Here is a 12,716-nt window from a genome sequence, read left to right as displayed (position 1 = left end):
TATACGCAGAGTTTGTGTTAGTTAGGTGAATACAATGAGAGTTGCTCTGCTCATCAAATCTCCTTGTTGGTATCTTTAGCCGACTGAGTTTATCATATCCATTCTGTTTTACAGTTCGCCAAATGCTAAGAAATGCTTTCTTTTGCTAGTAACCAAATAAATGTTTTACTGATTAATTTGTTTTTTTTTGTAGAAGACAACTATGACGTCTTTGAAGACATTCTGGAAGATTGAAAACGAGCAGGGCTAAAGTTTTGACCTTTCTTTTAATAAAAAGTGTTTTTAAATAAGGTAGATTTGCTGAATATTACTCAGTGCCCACATAAACAATAAGCATGCAGATAATTATAAATTCACAGAGATGTCTTTGGTCATATGGAGGTTTCTAATAAAGTAGCTAATGTTAGTTGAATCTAGTTGAGAATAAATTCACTTTCAGTTATTTCTGTCATGGTACTCGCTTCTCATTCCTCTCAATAAAGTCAGTCAGTGTAACTACCTTTACAAACTGCCTAAATGTTACTCCAGCAGAAAGAGTGGCATAGCGTGCTATTGACCAGTCGACTTATGTTGGAGTGTCGATAGTTACCGACACGCTGACAGGTGTTTGGAAGGCCTAAAAAATGATTCAAACTCACAAGCTCACGGTAACCATGGTTCTAAAGCTAGTGTTGTGGTCATGGGTATATGCTTTATCACCTCTCACTGCTGAGGGAAGTGAACCTTGAGCTCGTTGTTTTTGTCCCATCAGATACTGAGTGAACCTCCTCCCCCTACAGGATAGATATTTAGGTATTGGTATGTTTCTCATATTGTCTGTTGTCTACCTTTTTACACGGTTGTATGATGCTGATTGACAAAGAAATTATGTTATTGAAAGTTACTGTAAGTTACTGTAGGTTACCAGACAACAAAGTACAAACTATGACTGAAAAATAAGATCATTGTAATAAAAAGTCATCTTTGTTGGTACATTTAGATTTTCTTTTATTCTGCTATAAAACATTGACCTTAAGGCTATGGAAGTTTGCTTACCTCTGTATCTACCCTTTATACTTGCCTCTGTATCTACTCTTTATATTTACCTCTGTATCTACCCTTTATACTTACCTTTGTATCTACCCTTTATACTTACCTCTGTATCTACCCTTTATACTTACCTCTGTATCTACCCTTTATACTTACCTCTGTATCTACCCTTTACACTTACCTCTGTATCTACCCTTTATACTTACTTCTGTATCTACCCTTTATACTTACTTCTGTATCTACCCTTTATACTTACCTCTGTATCTACCCATGGCCGCTTAATTTTTTTATCTTTATTTGTCTTTGTTTCACCTATTTCAATCTCTTCAACTGTAAAAAAGATTTCAGATGACAACTCCGTGCGTTCCATATGAAAACAAGTACATTTTATTTTTTCATGACCGCATGTTCCTGCAAGCAATACATTTATGTTAGTGCAAGCAACAATTTTATGTTAGTGCATGCAATTATTTCATGTAGATGCAAGCAATACAATTTTGTTACGTTCTGCAATACTTGGATGTTGGTATAAGCAGTATTTTTGTGTTAATGCAAGCAATACTTCTAAGTTAGTCCAAGCAATGCTTTCTTGTTAGTGCAAGGAATATTGTCTTGTTAGTGCAAGCAATACTTGACATACCTTTGTGTTAGTGCAAAAAAATACTTATATGTTAGTGCATGCAACTCTATATCGTTAGTGCAAGCAATAATTTTATGTTAGCACAAGGAATACGGATAAGTTAGTGCACGCAATCCATTTTTGTTAGTTTATGCATAACTTGTACATTCATACAAACAATACTTTCATGTTAGTGCAAGTAATACCATATTATTAGTGCAAGCAATACCGTCTTAGTGCAAGCAATACTTGCAATACCCTCATGTTAATGCAAGGAATACTGTTTTGTTAGAACAAACAATACTTACAATACTTTCATGTTAGTGCATGGAATACTTATATGTTAGTGCAAGCAACTGTCTCATGTTAGTGCATGCATGAATTTTGTGCTTATCCAAACAATGCTTTTATGTTCCAGCAAGCAATACTTTTATGTTAGTGCAAGCAATACTTTTATGTTAGTGCAATGAATACTTATATGTTAGTGCACACAATTCTTTCATGTTTGTGCAAGCAATACTTTTGTGTTAACCCAAAGCAATACTTTTTATGTAATGAGAGCATTACTTTGAAAGTTGTTAAATTCTTAATACTTGACCATCTGCCAGAGCTCACAATATATTAGAGGAATGTGTTTGTTAAAGGAGGTATATCTAGAATAAGTAACAACTGTTTGACAGCATATTCAAGAGATGATGTACAATGTACATGTACAGTGTACATGTACGTGTATATGCCTATTAGTCAGCAGTGCTTAACATTTGTTATTATCAAAGGTAGGTATTCAGTTAGTGATAAATAAGTGCCAGAAGCGATTCGATTTAGCTATAGGATATTACATAGTTGGTTTTTATTTAAGGGAGAGCTTACCTGCAGAATCACCAGGATTATTAGACATGATCGTGTGAGCTGCGGAGTTGAGCGCCCCTGCGCAAGTGTGTAGATTGAAACTGTGGGGAGTACCGGGTATCTGATGAAACTGAGCTAGGGAAGGATGCCGCGGCACAAACACTCTTGACCTATGTAGTAGCTCACTGAGTGCCATATGTTGCGGGACAGGCCATAGCGCTGGAATAGTCGGCTCCGCAGAACTTGGTCTATGAATAATGAACGCCATAAAGGTTGAATCTGGCTCAACTAGATGGCCAGGGTTCACTTACAAGTACCCTTGAGTATAAACGACCTCGTCAGCAGAAATACGTAAAAACAAGTATATACTCGCCGCCCACACTCGATAACATGTTTCTTGGTAAGAGAGTAGATTAATATTCATGACAAACTATGTAAAGTTTTAAACATGAACAGGAATAAAAGAGTGGTTCAAGTACTTTGGTGCTAGAGGATTCCCTTGCTCAAGACCAAGTTGGACAGCCAATTTCGTCTCTATTTATTGTTTCCTTATGTACATAATTTCCTCACGGTCATTGAGGCTAGTAACTAAAATGTGTATTGCATACCTAGTGCTAGAGATAAGGTAAGAATGTGGAAATACTGATGAAAAATGATTTTGCACGCATAAAGGCTAAGGAAAGCTCAACTTGAGGGACTTGGAAGGTCTATGAACAAACTTCAGCTCTAGCATTAGCAAGAATAATAAGATTATTTATTAATAACATGAGTAACAATCTTGAGAATGATGATAATAATGATAGTGATGCCAATAGTACTGCGGATATTGCAATCGTTATGATATTTTTTAGTGACAAACATTGAAAAGTATTTTTAAAAATAATCTTTAAAGGTATAAACACACTAGGCGATATTTAGAGCGATATCGCGCTGCGTGGCGCTAATCTGCGCTGGAATTCACTCAGCGTGCTCATGCAGAGCGATAACGCAAGACTTTTCTCTACACAACTTTATCGCCCGTGAGGTGCATTTTGATTGGTTGGATTTTACCAGAATGCAATTTTATGGCGGGTAATTATTTCTTATCGATGTTCACCAACGCACAGCAGCGACAATTTGCTATTTTGTTAATATTGAAACATCTTCAGAACGAGCACTGAGTTGTTCATAAATTTAATAATAGCACTCCCAGTCATGTGCATCATAACAAACAAAAATTACAAAAAATCTAAGTTGGAAACCAACATTTGGAGTCAATCGTTGCGCAGGTTGACCATCTTGAGAACGGTAAATATTTAATACATTAGGCCTAAATATAAAAAACCACTACAAAATAAAATATGAATAAAAATTGTGAAAAACATTACAGTTAAAAATGCAATAATCGTTTTTCTTATGTCTCCTTGTAGTGTAGGCAGGGTACAATCCGTGAAAGTGAGATAGGTTTAATAACAAATGCGTAAGTTGTTTACGTTGTCGCCTAGACGGCGCCGTATTGACTGACCTAAATTTATTAACAACTCCGAAGAAACTAATGACACGGAATTTTATTGGCAGTTTGTGGGCGTGCCCATTATATCGCTTGCTAGTGAATCGCTCAAGTGTGTTTATGCACACGCTAGCGATATCTCCGCCCTCCTCATGACGCTCGCGATAAAATCGCCTAGTGTGTTTATACCTTAATGCAAAATGGCAGCATACTATAGGGTTACTGTAATTATTGTTACAAATAGTGAAAGCATATCATATGCCACTAAACCACCAGCATGATAAGTTTGTGAGGACCTTTGTTGATCATCAGTGTCCTGAAACACCACCTGAAACACCAACAAATTGAAACTTACTATTTTTACATGAGCTACTTTTCAATTTAAGGACTCTCTCATTTTAATGTTTCATCTGGAGTTTAAAATGTTTTAGTTAAATAAAAGATCTTGAATTTGTAGTTAAATGACTGCATTTACGGGGAATTATTTAATTTTTTATTGTTACACACATTTATAAACTTGGCTCTAGAGTTGATTAAACATTTAAAAATTTCGTCGCATGTTCAACATAAATATTTATGTAGATTTCTTGTGTAAAGATCTTCAAAATGGAATGCAAACTCTATAAGACCAACATGTTTTTGCAAAGATTCATTATTTTTGTATTCTAACTTTGTTTCAATAAAAATATTGTAGTCGAGCTTGTCATTGTCAGTAACCAGAATCATTGCCTATCGAACCGCAGAGGTGTTTTTCCGGTATGGTGGTAGCAAAGTGCTCTCCTATAGTCCAGAGAGCAGTTGATAACACAATTTTTCTTTTCTCACTTGAAATAACCTTCTAGTCATGTGGCTCTAAAGAGCAACCCAGCTGAACGCTCACTACTCGTGGAAGAAACATTAGTTACATGTCAAACTCAGTGGGGCTCTCCAACCTACCAGAGTTAATGTAACATTGGTGCTCGTCTTGAGGGGAGTGGTGATTAGCTCTGTGAGAATAATTTACTAATTGGCATTATTATGTTCTATTATCTCACCTGATTTAACAGCAAGTTTAAATAGCCATGTTTGAAAGTTAGTCATCATGACCTAGAATCTAGCTATTTCCTTCAATGGTTCCTGTGTTTACTCTAAGCGTTACCCTATCTCTGGAATGCCTGTGCCATAACGAGTAATAATACATTACCTTAAAAAGCTTGTGAAACTTGGTGAGGCAGCTGAGATGTTTGGTGGAGATGAGAAGTAGAGGGATGATGGCCGAGTGAGCTGACACGCCGATACAGAAGTTGGCAATCTCTGTGAATATGAAGGAAATAGGTTACTGACAAGTTTTCTAGGAGATTCCTCTTCCTCTTCATCAGCTGGAGAAGCGGCGAGGCGCTTTCGTGACCCGCCATTGAATAGCGCCTTCACGTCTTCCCATGCATATTCTATCTCCTTCGTTCTCCTAGTTACAAAATCATGTAGAAAACTGAGTCTTTGGGGGGGGGGGGGCAGTGATTTGGTCAAACAGCAATTGTCTTTGTAAAACTCTACTTATGATTACTAGTATGTATATCATATAAACTATAACATGATACTCTACCTATGATTACTGGTATGTATATCATATAAACTATAACATGATACTCTACTTATGATTACTGGTATGTATATCATATAAACTATAACATGACTCTACCTATGATTACTAGTATGTATATCATATAAACTATAACATGATACTCTACCTATGATTACTAGTATGTATATCATATAAACTATAACGTGATACTCTACCTACGATTACTAGTATGTATATCATATAAACTATAACATGACTCTACCTATGATTACTAGTATGTATATCATATAAACTATAACATGATACTCTACCTATGATTACTAGTATGTATATCATATAAACTATAACATGATACTCTACCTATGATTACTAGTATGTATATCATATAAGCTATAACATGATACTCTACCTATGATTACTGGTATGTATATCATATTAACTATAACATGACTCTACCTATGATTACTAGTATGTATATCATATAAACTATAACATGATACTCTACCTATGATTACTAGTATGTATATCATATAAACTATAACATGATACTCTACCTATGATTACTAGTATGTATATCATATAAACTATAACGTGATACTCTACCTACGATTACTAGTATGTATATCATATAAACTATAACATGACTCTACCTATGATTACTAGTATGTATATCATATAAACTATAACATGATACTCTACCTATGATTACTAGTATGTATATCATATAAACTATAACATGATACTCTACCTATGATTATTAGTATGTATATCATATAAACTATAACATGATACTCTACCTATGATTATTAGTATGTATATCATATAAACTATAACGTGATACTCTACCTACGATTACTAGTATGTATATCATATAAGCTATAACATGATACTCTACCTATGATTACTGGTGTGTACATCATATAAACTATAACATGATACTCTACCTAAGATTACTAGTATGTATATCATATAAACTATAACATGATACTCTACCTACGATTACTAGTATGTATATCATATCAACTATAACATGATACTCTACCTATGATTACTGGTATGTATATCATATAAACTATAACATGATACTCTACCTACGATTACTAGTATGTATATCATATAAACTATAACATGATACTCTACCTACGATTACTAGTATGTATATCATATCAACTATAACATGATACTCTACCTATGATTACTGGTATGTATATCATATAAACTATAACATGATACTTTACCTATGGTTACTAGTATGTATATCATATAAACTATAACATGATACTCTACCTACGATTACTAGTATGTATATCATATAAACTATAACATGATACTCTACCTATGATTACTGGTATGTATATCATATAAACTATAACATGATACTCTACATATGATTACTAGTATGTATATCATATAAACTATAACATGATACTCTACCTACGATTACTAGTATGTATATCATATAAACTATAACATGATACTCTACCTACGATTACTAGTATGTATATCATATCAACTATAACATGATACTCTACCTATGATTACTGGTATGTATATCATATAAACTATAACATGATACTTTACCTATGGTTACTAGTATGTATATCATATAAACTATAACATGATACTCTACCTACGATTACTAGTATGTATATCATATAAACTATAACATGATACTCTACCTATGATTACTGGTATGTATATCATATAAACTATAACATGATACTCTACATATGATTACTAGTATGTATATCATATAAACTATAACATGATACTCTACCTATGATTACTGGTATGTATATCATATAAACTATAACATGATACTCTACATATGATTACTAGTATGTATATCATATAAACTATAACATGATACTCTACCTATTACTACGAGTATGTATATCATATAAATTATAACATGATACTCTACCTACGATTACTAGCATGTATATCATATAAACTATAACATGATACTCTATCTATTACTACAAGTATGTATATCATATAAATTATAACACGATACGCTGCATAATATAATAAGCTATCTCTAACAATAAATTTATAAAATGTTCATGGTGACAACCTAGCCCATCGTGCAAACATGAAGTCACTATAGAAGAAAATGCTATCATCTGCATTTGGATTTTTAGAAGTATTGCGAGTAAAGGAAGGTGAGCATGCTCTATTCTGGTTGGTATAAGCAGAAACATAAGATGGCAAGTATTACCTGCGCATGGTTAGTAAACTTTACATTCTCTAACATGTTTATGCAACTCTGCCAGCCTTATCACAGCAAGCTCTCAATCTAAAATGTCTGAACCACTCAATAAGTGCTTGCAGTTTTTTATAGCTGACGATGTACTTTCAGCGATGTAATTGCTTGCGCATTCATCTAGTATGCTTGGCCTTGTCGAACTGTGATGGAATGAGAGGGATAATGATCAAGCTTTGTCTGGTTGATAAATTATTGAGCAAAGCACCAGAATGCCATCAGCCTAATGAGAGCCCCAACCTGAGACCACGACTCCCTTATGGATTTAAAGTGTGGCAGTTATGACGCACTGCTTTAGCTATCTAGCAACATGCATAAAAGCGAGTGTTAATGAAATGCATCGTAAATAACAATTTGGCATTGTATTGCGTGTTGCACGAGCCTTCAGTAAAGTATGTCCCAGAGTGTAAATAAAAAGCTCAAACAATTGAACTGAAAGAGCATTCCTTGAGAGCTTCAAGTGGCTTGTTTAGAACGTATATAGGGTGTCCAAAAAATCCCCCAAATTATGCCTCTGTCTATACCACAATATAGCATGGTGAAAGAGAGCGAGAAATAGAGAGAGATAGAGAGAGGGAGAGAGGGGGAGGAGAAAAGGGGAGAGAGGAAGAGTAGACGAAGAAGAGAGAAAGGTTAGAACAGGAAAGGAAGGGGGATGAGAGTTAAAAGAGAGCTAAGAGAGAAGAGGGAGAGAAGTGAAGGTAAAGATAACAGAAGAGATAAGGGAGAGAAAAAGAGACATCTTAAAAAAGGAAAGGGATGATAAAGGAAAGATGGAAGAGAGACAGAGCGATAGAATGAGAGAGGAGAGATGACATGAAAAAGAAAACAATAATAGAGGCGAGAGAGGGAGAGGGAGAGGGAGAGGGAGAGGGAGAGGGAGAGGGAGAGGGAGAGGGAGAGGGAGAGGGAGAGGGAGAGGGAGAGGGAGAGGGAGAGGGAGAGGGAGAGGGAGAGGGAGAGGGAGAGGGAGAGGGAGAGGGAGAGGGAGAGGGAGAGGGAGAGGGAGAGGGAGAGGGAGAGGGAGAGGGAGAGGGAGAGGGAGAGGGAGAGAGGGAGAGGGAGAGGGAGAGAGGGAGGGAGAGAGAGAGAGAGAGAGAGAGAGAGAGAGAGAGAGAAGAGAGATGATAATAATAGCTACCCTTGGTGAGCTGTCAGCTGTATGTGGCGTCTCCATGAGTTGAAATTGGCAGCATCTGGGTGAGTGTACTCTGCGGCCGCAGTCTGGTGACAGTGAAATATAAACTTGTTTGGAGAAAACATAAGGCCGCAGTGAGCACACTTAATGCACTTGGCCCTCGAGCTGTAAGAATACAATGTAATTTAGTTCTGTAGAATTTGTTACTATGGTAACAATGCAATACGCCATGGTAGACTACAATGAAATGATAGTTGTTCCAGGGCTACTGCTACAACACATTAATCATTACATACATCAATTTATATATAAAAATCAGCTGTGATGCCAAATTTGTAATGATGGGTTTGAGAGGCAATTAGAAGTTTTAATTTGGTATACGGAGTTGTAGCAATTTAAAAATTTATTTAATGCCAAAAGAGTTAAAATGCTCAAGATCTGTAGCTATACAGCACAAAATGTAAAACCATAACACAATATAGTATTTCATACAGCATCGTAACGCTTGTATGCATTATTATAATCTATATATAGTTTAAAATAGTATTTTACATGCATGTAGCATTGTAATAATTATATGCAAGCATTATTACAGTATACATAGCAGGCATATATAATAGTATTTTATATAACGTTGTAACAATTATATGCAAGCATTATTATAGTATACATAGTAGGCATATATAATAGTATTTTATATAACATTGTAACGATATATGCAATCATTATTATTATAATTATTATATCGCTTGAGTAATAAATATTTTTTTAGCCCCCACTCTGAGCAGAATCAGTCATAAGCGCATGGATTTCTAGAAAGTTCTAATTTACTTTTTACTCTGCGTACCTACCTACCTAACCTAGTACCTACCTACCTAACCTAGTACCTACCTACCTAACCTAGTACCTACCTACCTAACCTAGTACCTACCTACCTAACCTAGTACCTACCTACCTAACCTAGTACCTACCTACCTAACCTAGTACCTACCTACCTAACCTAGTACCTACCTACCGAACCTCTAAATACCTATCTACCTAACCTAGTACCTACCTACCGAACCTCTAAGTACCTATCTACCTAACCTAGTACCTACCTACCTAACATTGCACCTACCTACCTAACCTAGTACCTACCTACCGAATCTCTAAGTACCTATCTACCTAACCTAGTACCTACCTACCTAACCTAGTGCCTACCTACCGAAGCTCTAAGTACCTATCTACCTAACCTAGTACCTACCTACCTAACCTAGTGCCTACCTACCTAACCTAGTGCCTACCTACCGAAGCTCTAAGTACCTATCTACCTAACCTAGTACCTACCTACCTAACCTAGTGCCTACCTACCGAAGCTCTAAGTACCTACCTACCTAACCTAGTACCTACCTACCAAATCTCTAAGTACCTACCTACCGAACCTCTAAGTACCTATCTACCTAGCCTAGTACCTACCTACCGAACCTCTAAGTACCTACTTAACCTTTAGGTACCTCACCTAGGTATACTAGTTGCTAATCCAGATAAGATCTATTAGCAAGCGTATGACCTCAGTAGGTGTATGACAAAGTGACAAAGTGTAGAAGTTGTGGAGGGTCTTTATTGCTCACAGAGTAGATCGGTGAAAGCCATAAGGCGACGCCGGCAAAGTAAAAATCTCTGCTACAATGGTCTCCTTTACTACACTGCCAGGCGGCTATAATAGTATCAGCAAATACAATCTGGTAGCTATGCAAGATCAGTATACTGACTAAAACATACTTATTATAATGTAGCTACAGTATATACCTTGTGTATCTGTTGGGCATAAAGAAGCCTGTGCATCCCCACCCGCACTTGTGGTACACGTTAAACATAAAGTCCATGGGCAAGCGAGGGGGTGTAACTTCATTGAAAAATGATTTGAACAGCCGCTCCGCTTCTCTCTTAGTTATCATCCCACATCTATAGATTCATTTGGGTATGAGCAAGTTTTTGACAGTATGTGTCTAAATTGTTAAATATTCAACTGCTTAAATGCAAAACACCCTGTACTCAGTTCACTAGATGGCCTTAATAGCTTGTATATAATATCTATGTAACTAGCAAACAGCACAAATTCCTATAAAAAGTGTTCTGCTCTCAAAATGTTTATTCGTAAGCAATATGTTTATGACCCTTTGGCTGCCACAGTTCATGCCCTTTGGCTGCCACAGTTCATGCCCTTTGGCTGCCACAGTTCATGCCCTTTAGCTGCCACAGTTCATGGTCATTCAAAATGTTTACAATTTGGTATGAGAATAAGAATAAAGCAGTATTACAGCTAATCTGTTCTCAACACAAGAAAGTGGGCAGTTGGCAGAAGACTTAGCGAAAACAGCGTGCGGACAGCTGTAGCATGCGTCTTATATTTACAATAACTCTTAATAAATGTATAGAGATGCCGAACTGTCGAATATTGGAGGCAGCTGATGAGGAATCAGACAGCCACTAAATTTTCATTTAGTGTTAGGCTCGCCAAATGCGTTACCTAATCAATTTGTACAGACGGCCAAAAGGTAACTTTGAATTGAAAACAGCTAGCATGACTATCAATCCCTGCCAAAATGGTTCAGGGTAACACTGTGTGTGCAAATGATTACCTGCGGGAGGAGACGGGCATGGCACCAGACTTTCTCAGTACATCTAATTGGAAAGGGGTACACTGAACACAGGTTATACCAAGGGCAACTCGTCTGAAAAGAGAATAAGAGTTCACTAAGGTAAAAGATCAATACTTACATCTTTCTTATAGTTTTTAAACTATAGATTCAGGTATAAGTAAGTATATAGGCACTGTCACCAACCTATTGTGTATTTCATTGTAGCTATAATCCTTAAGAAGTGTATTGGATAGCTGTGCAAGACATACTCGCTCCTCCCCATCAACCAGCAAAGAAACTAGGTGCTCGTCGTTGAGTATGACAGTACCGACACGATAGCTTTCTTCACCAGCCTTTCCAGACTTCAAAACGAAAAAGTTAGATAGCGAAAGAGAAAGGCAGGAGACAAGTTGAAGAGACAGGCTGAAGAGACAAGTTGAGGAGACAGGTTAAGGAGACAGGTTGAGGAGACAGGTTGAGGAGACAGGTCGAAGAGACAGGTTGAAGAGATAGGTTGAGGAGACAGGTCGAAGAGACAGGTCGAGGAGACAGGTTAAGGAGACAAGTTGAGAAGACAGGTCGAGGAGACAGGTTGAGGAGACAGGTTGAGAAGACAGGTTAAGGAGACAGGTCGAGGAGACAGGTGGAGGAGACAGGTTGAAGAGATAGGCTGAGGAGACAGGTTGAAGAGATAGGCTGAGGAGACAGGTTGAAGAGATAGGCTGAGGAGATAGGTTAAGGAGACAGGTTGAAGAGATAGGCTGAGGAGACAGGTTGAGGAGATAGGCTGAGGAGACAGGTCGAGGAAACAGGACATTGAAAAGTCCCCAAAGGAGGATGGAATTGTTCAATACTTGTAATTACAATGTTGATAATCTAGTCTAATCTAATCTAGGCATGTGATATGTGAGAGGCGCACACATTGCTCATTATTTTTATTGGTTTCTAGAGCAAACATTAGAAGAGGATGTTTTGTAAATCAAGTTATAAATAGCATATTATGTCATATTAAATTGTATTATGTCATACTACATTATATCGTGTTATATAGGATGTGGCATGTTATATAGTTCTGTAGCATATTATATATTAACATATATAATATTAAACTATATCTATACATTTAAAATTTATGATATATACT

Source organism: Watersipora subatra, chromosome 9 (genome assembly GCF_963576615.1).
Source record: "Watersipora subatra chromosome 9, tzWatSuba1.1, whole genome shotgun sequence".
NCBI lineage: Eukaryota > Metazoa > Bryozoa > Gymnolaemata > Cheilostomatida > Watersiporidae > Watersipora > Watersipora subatra.
This window is presented reverse-complemented; position numbering follows the sequence as displayed.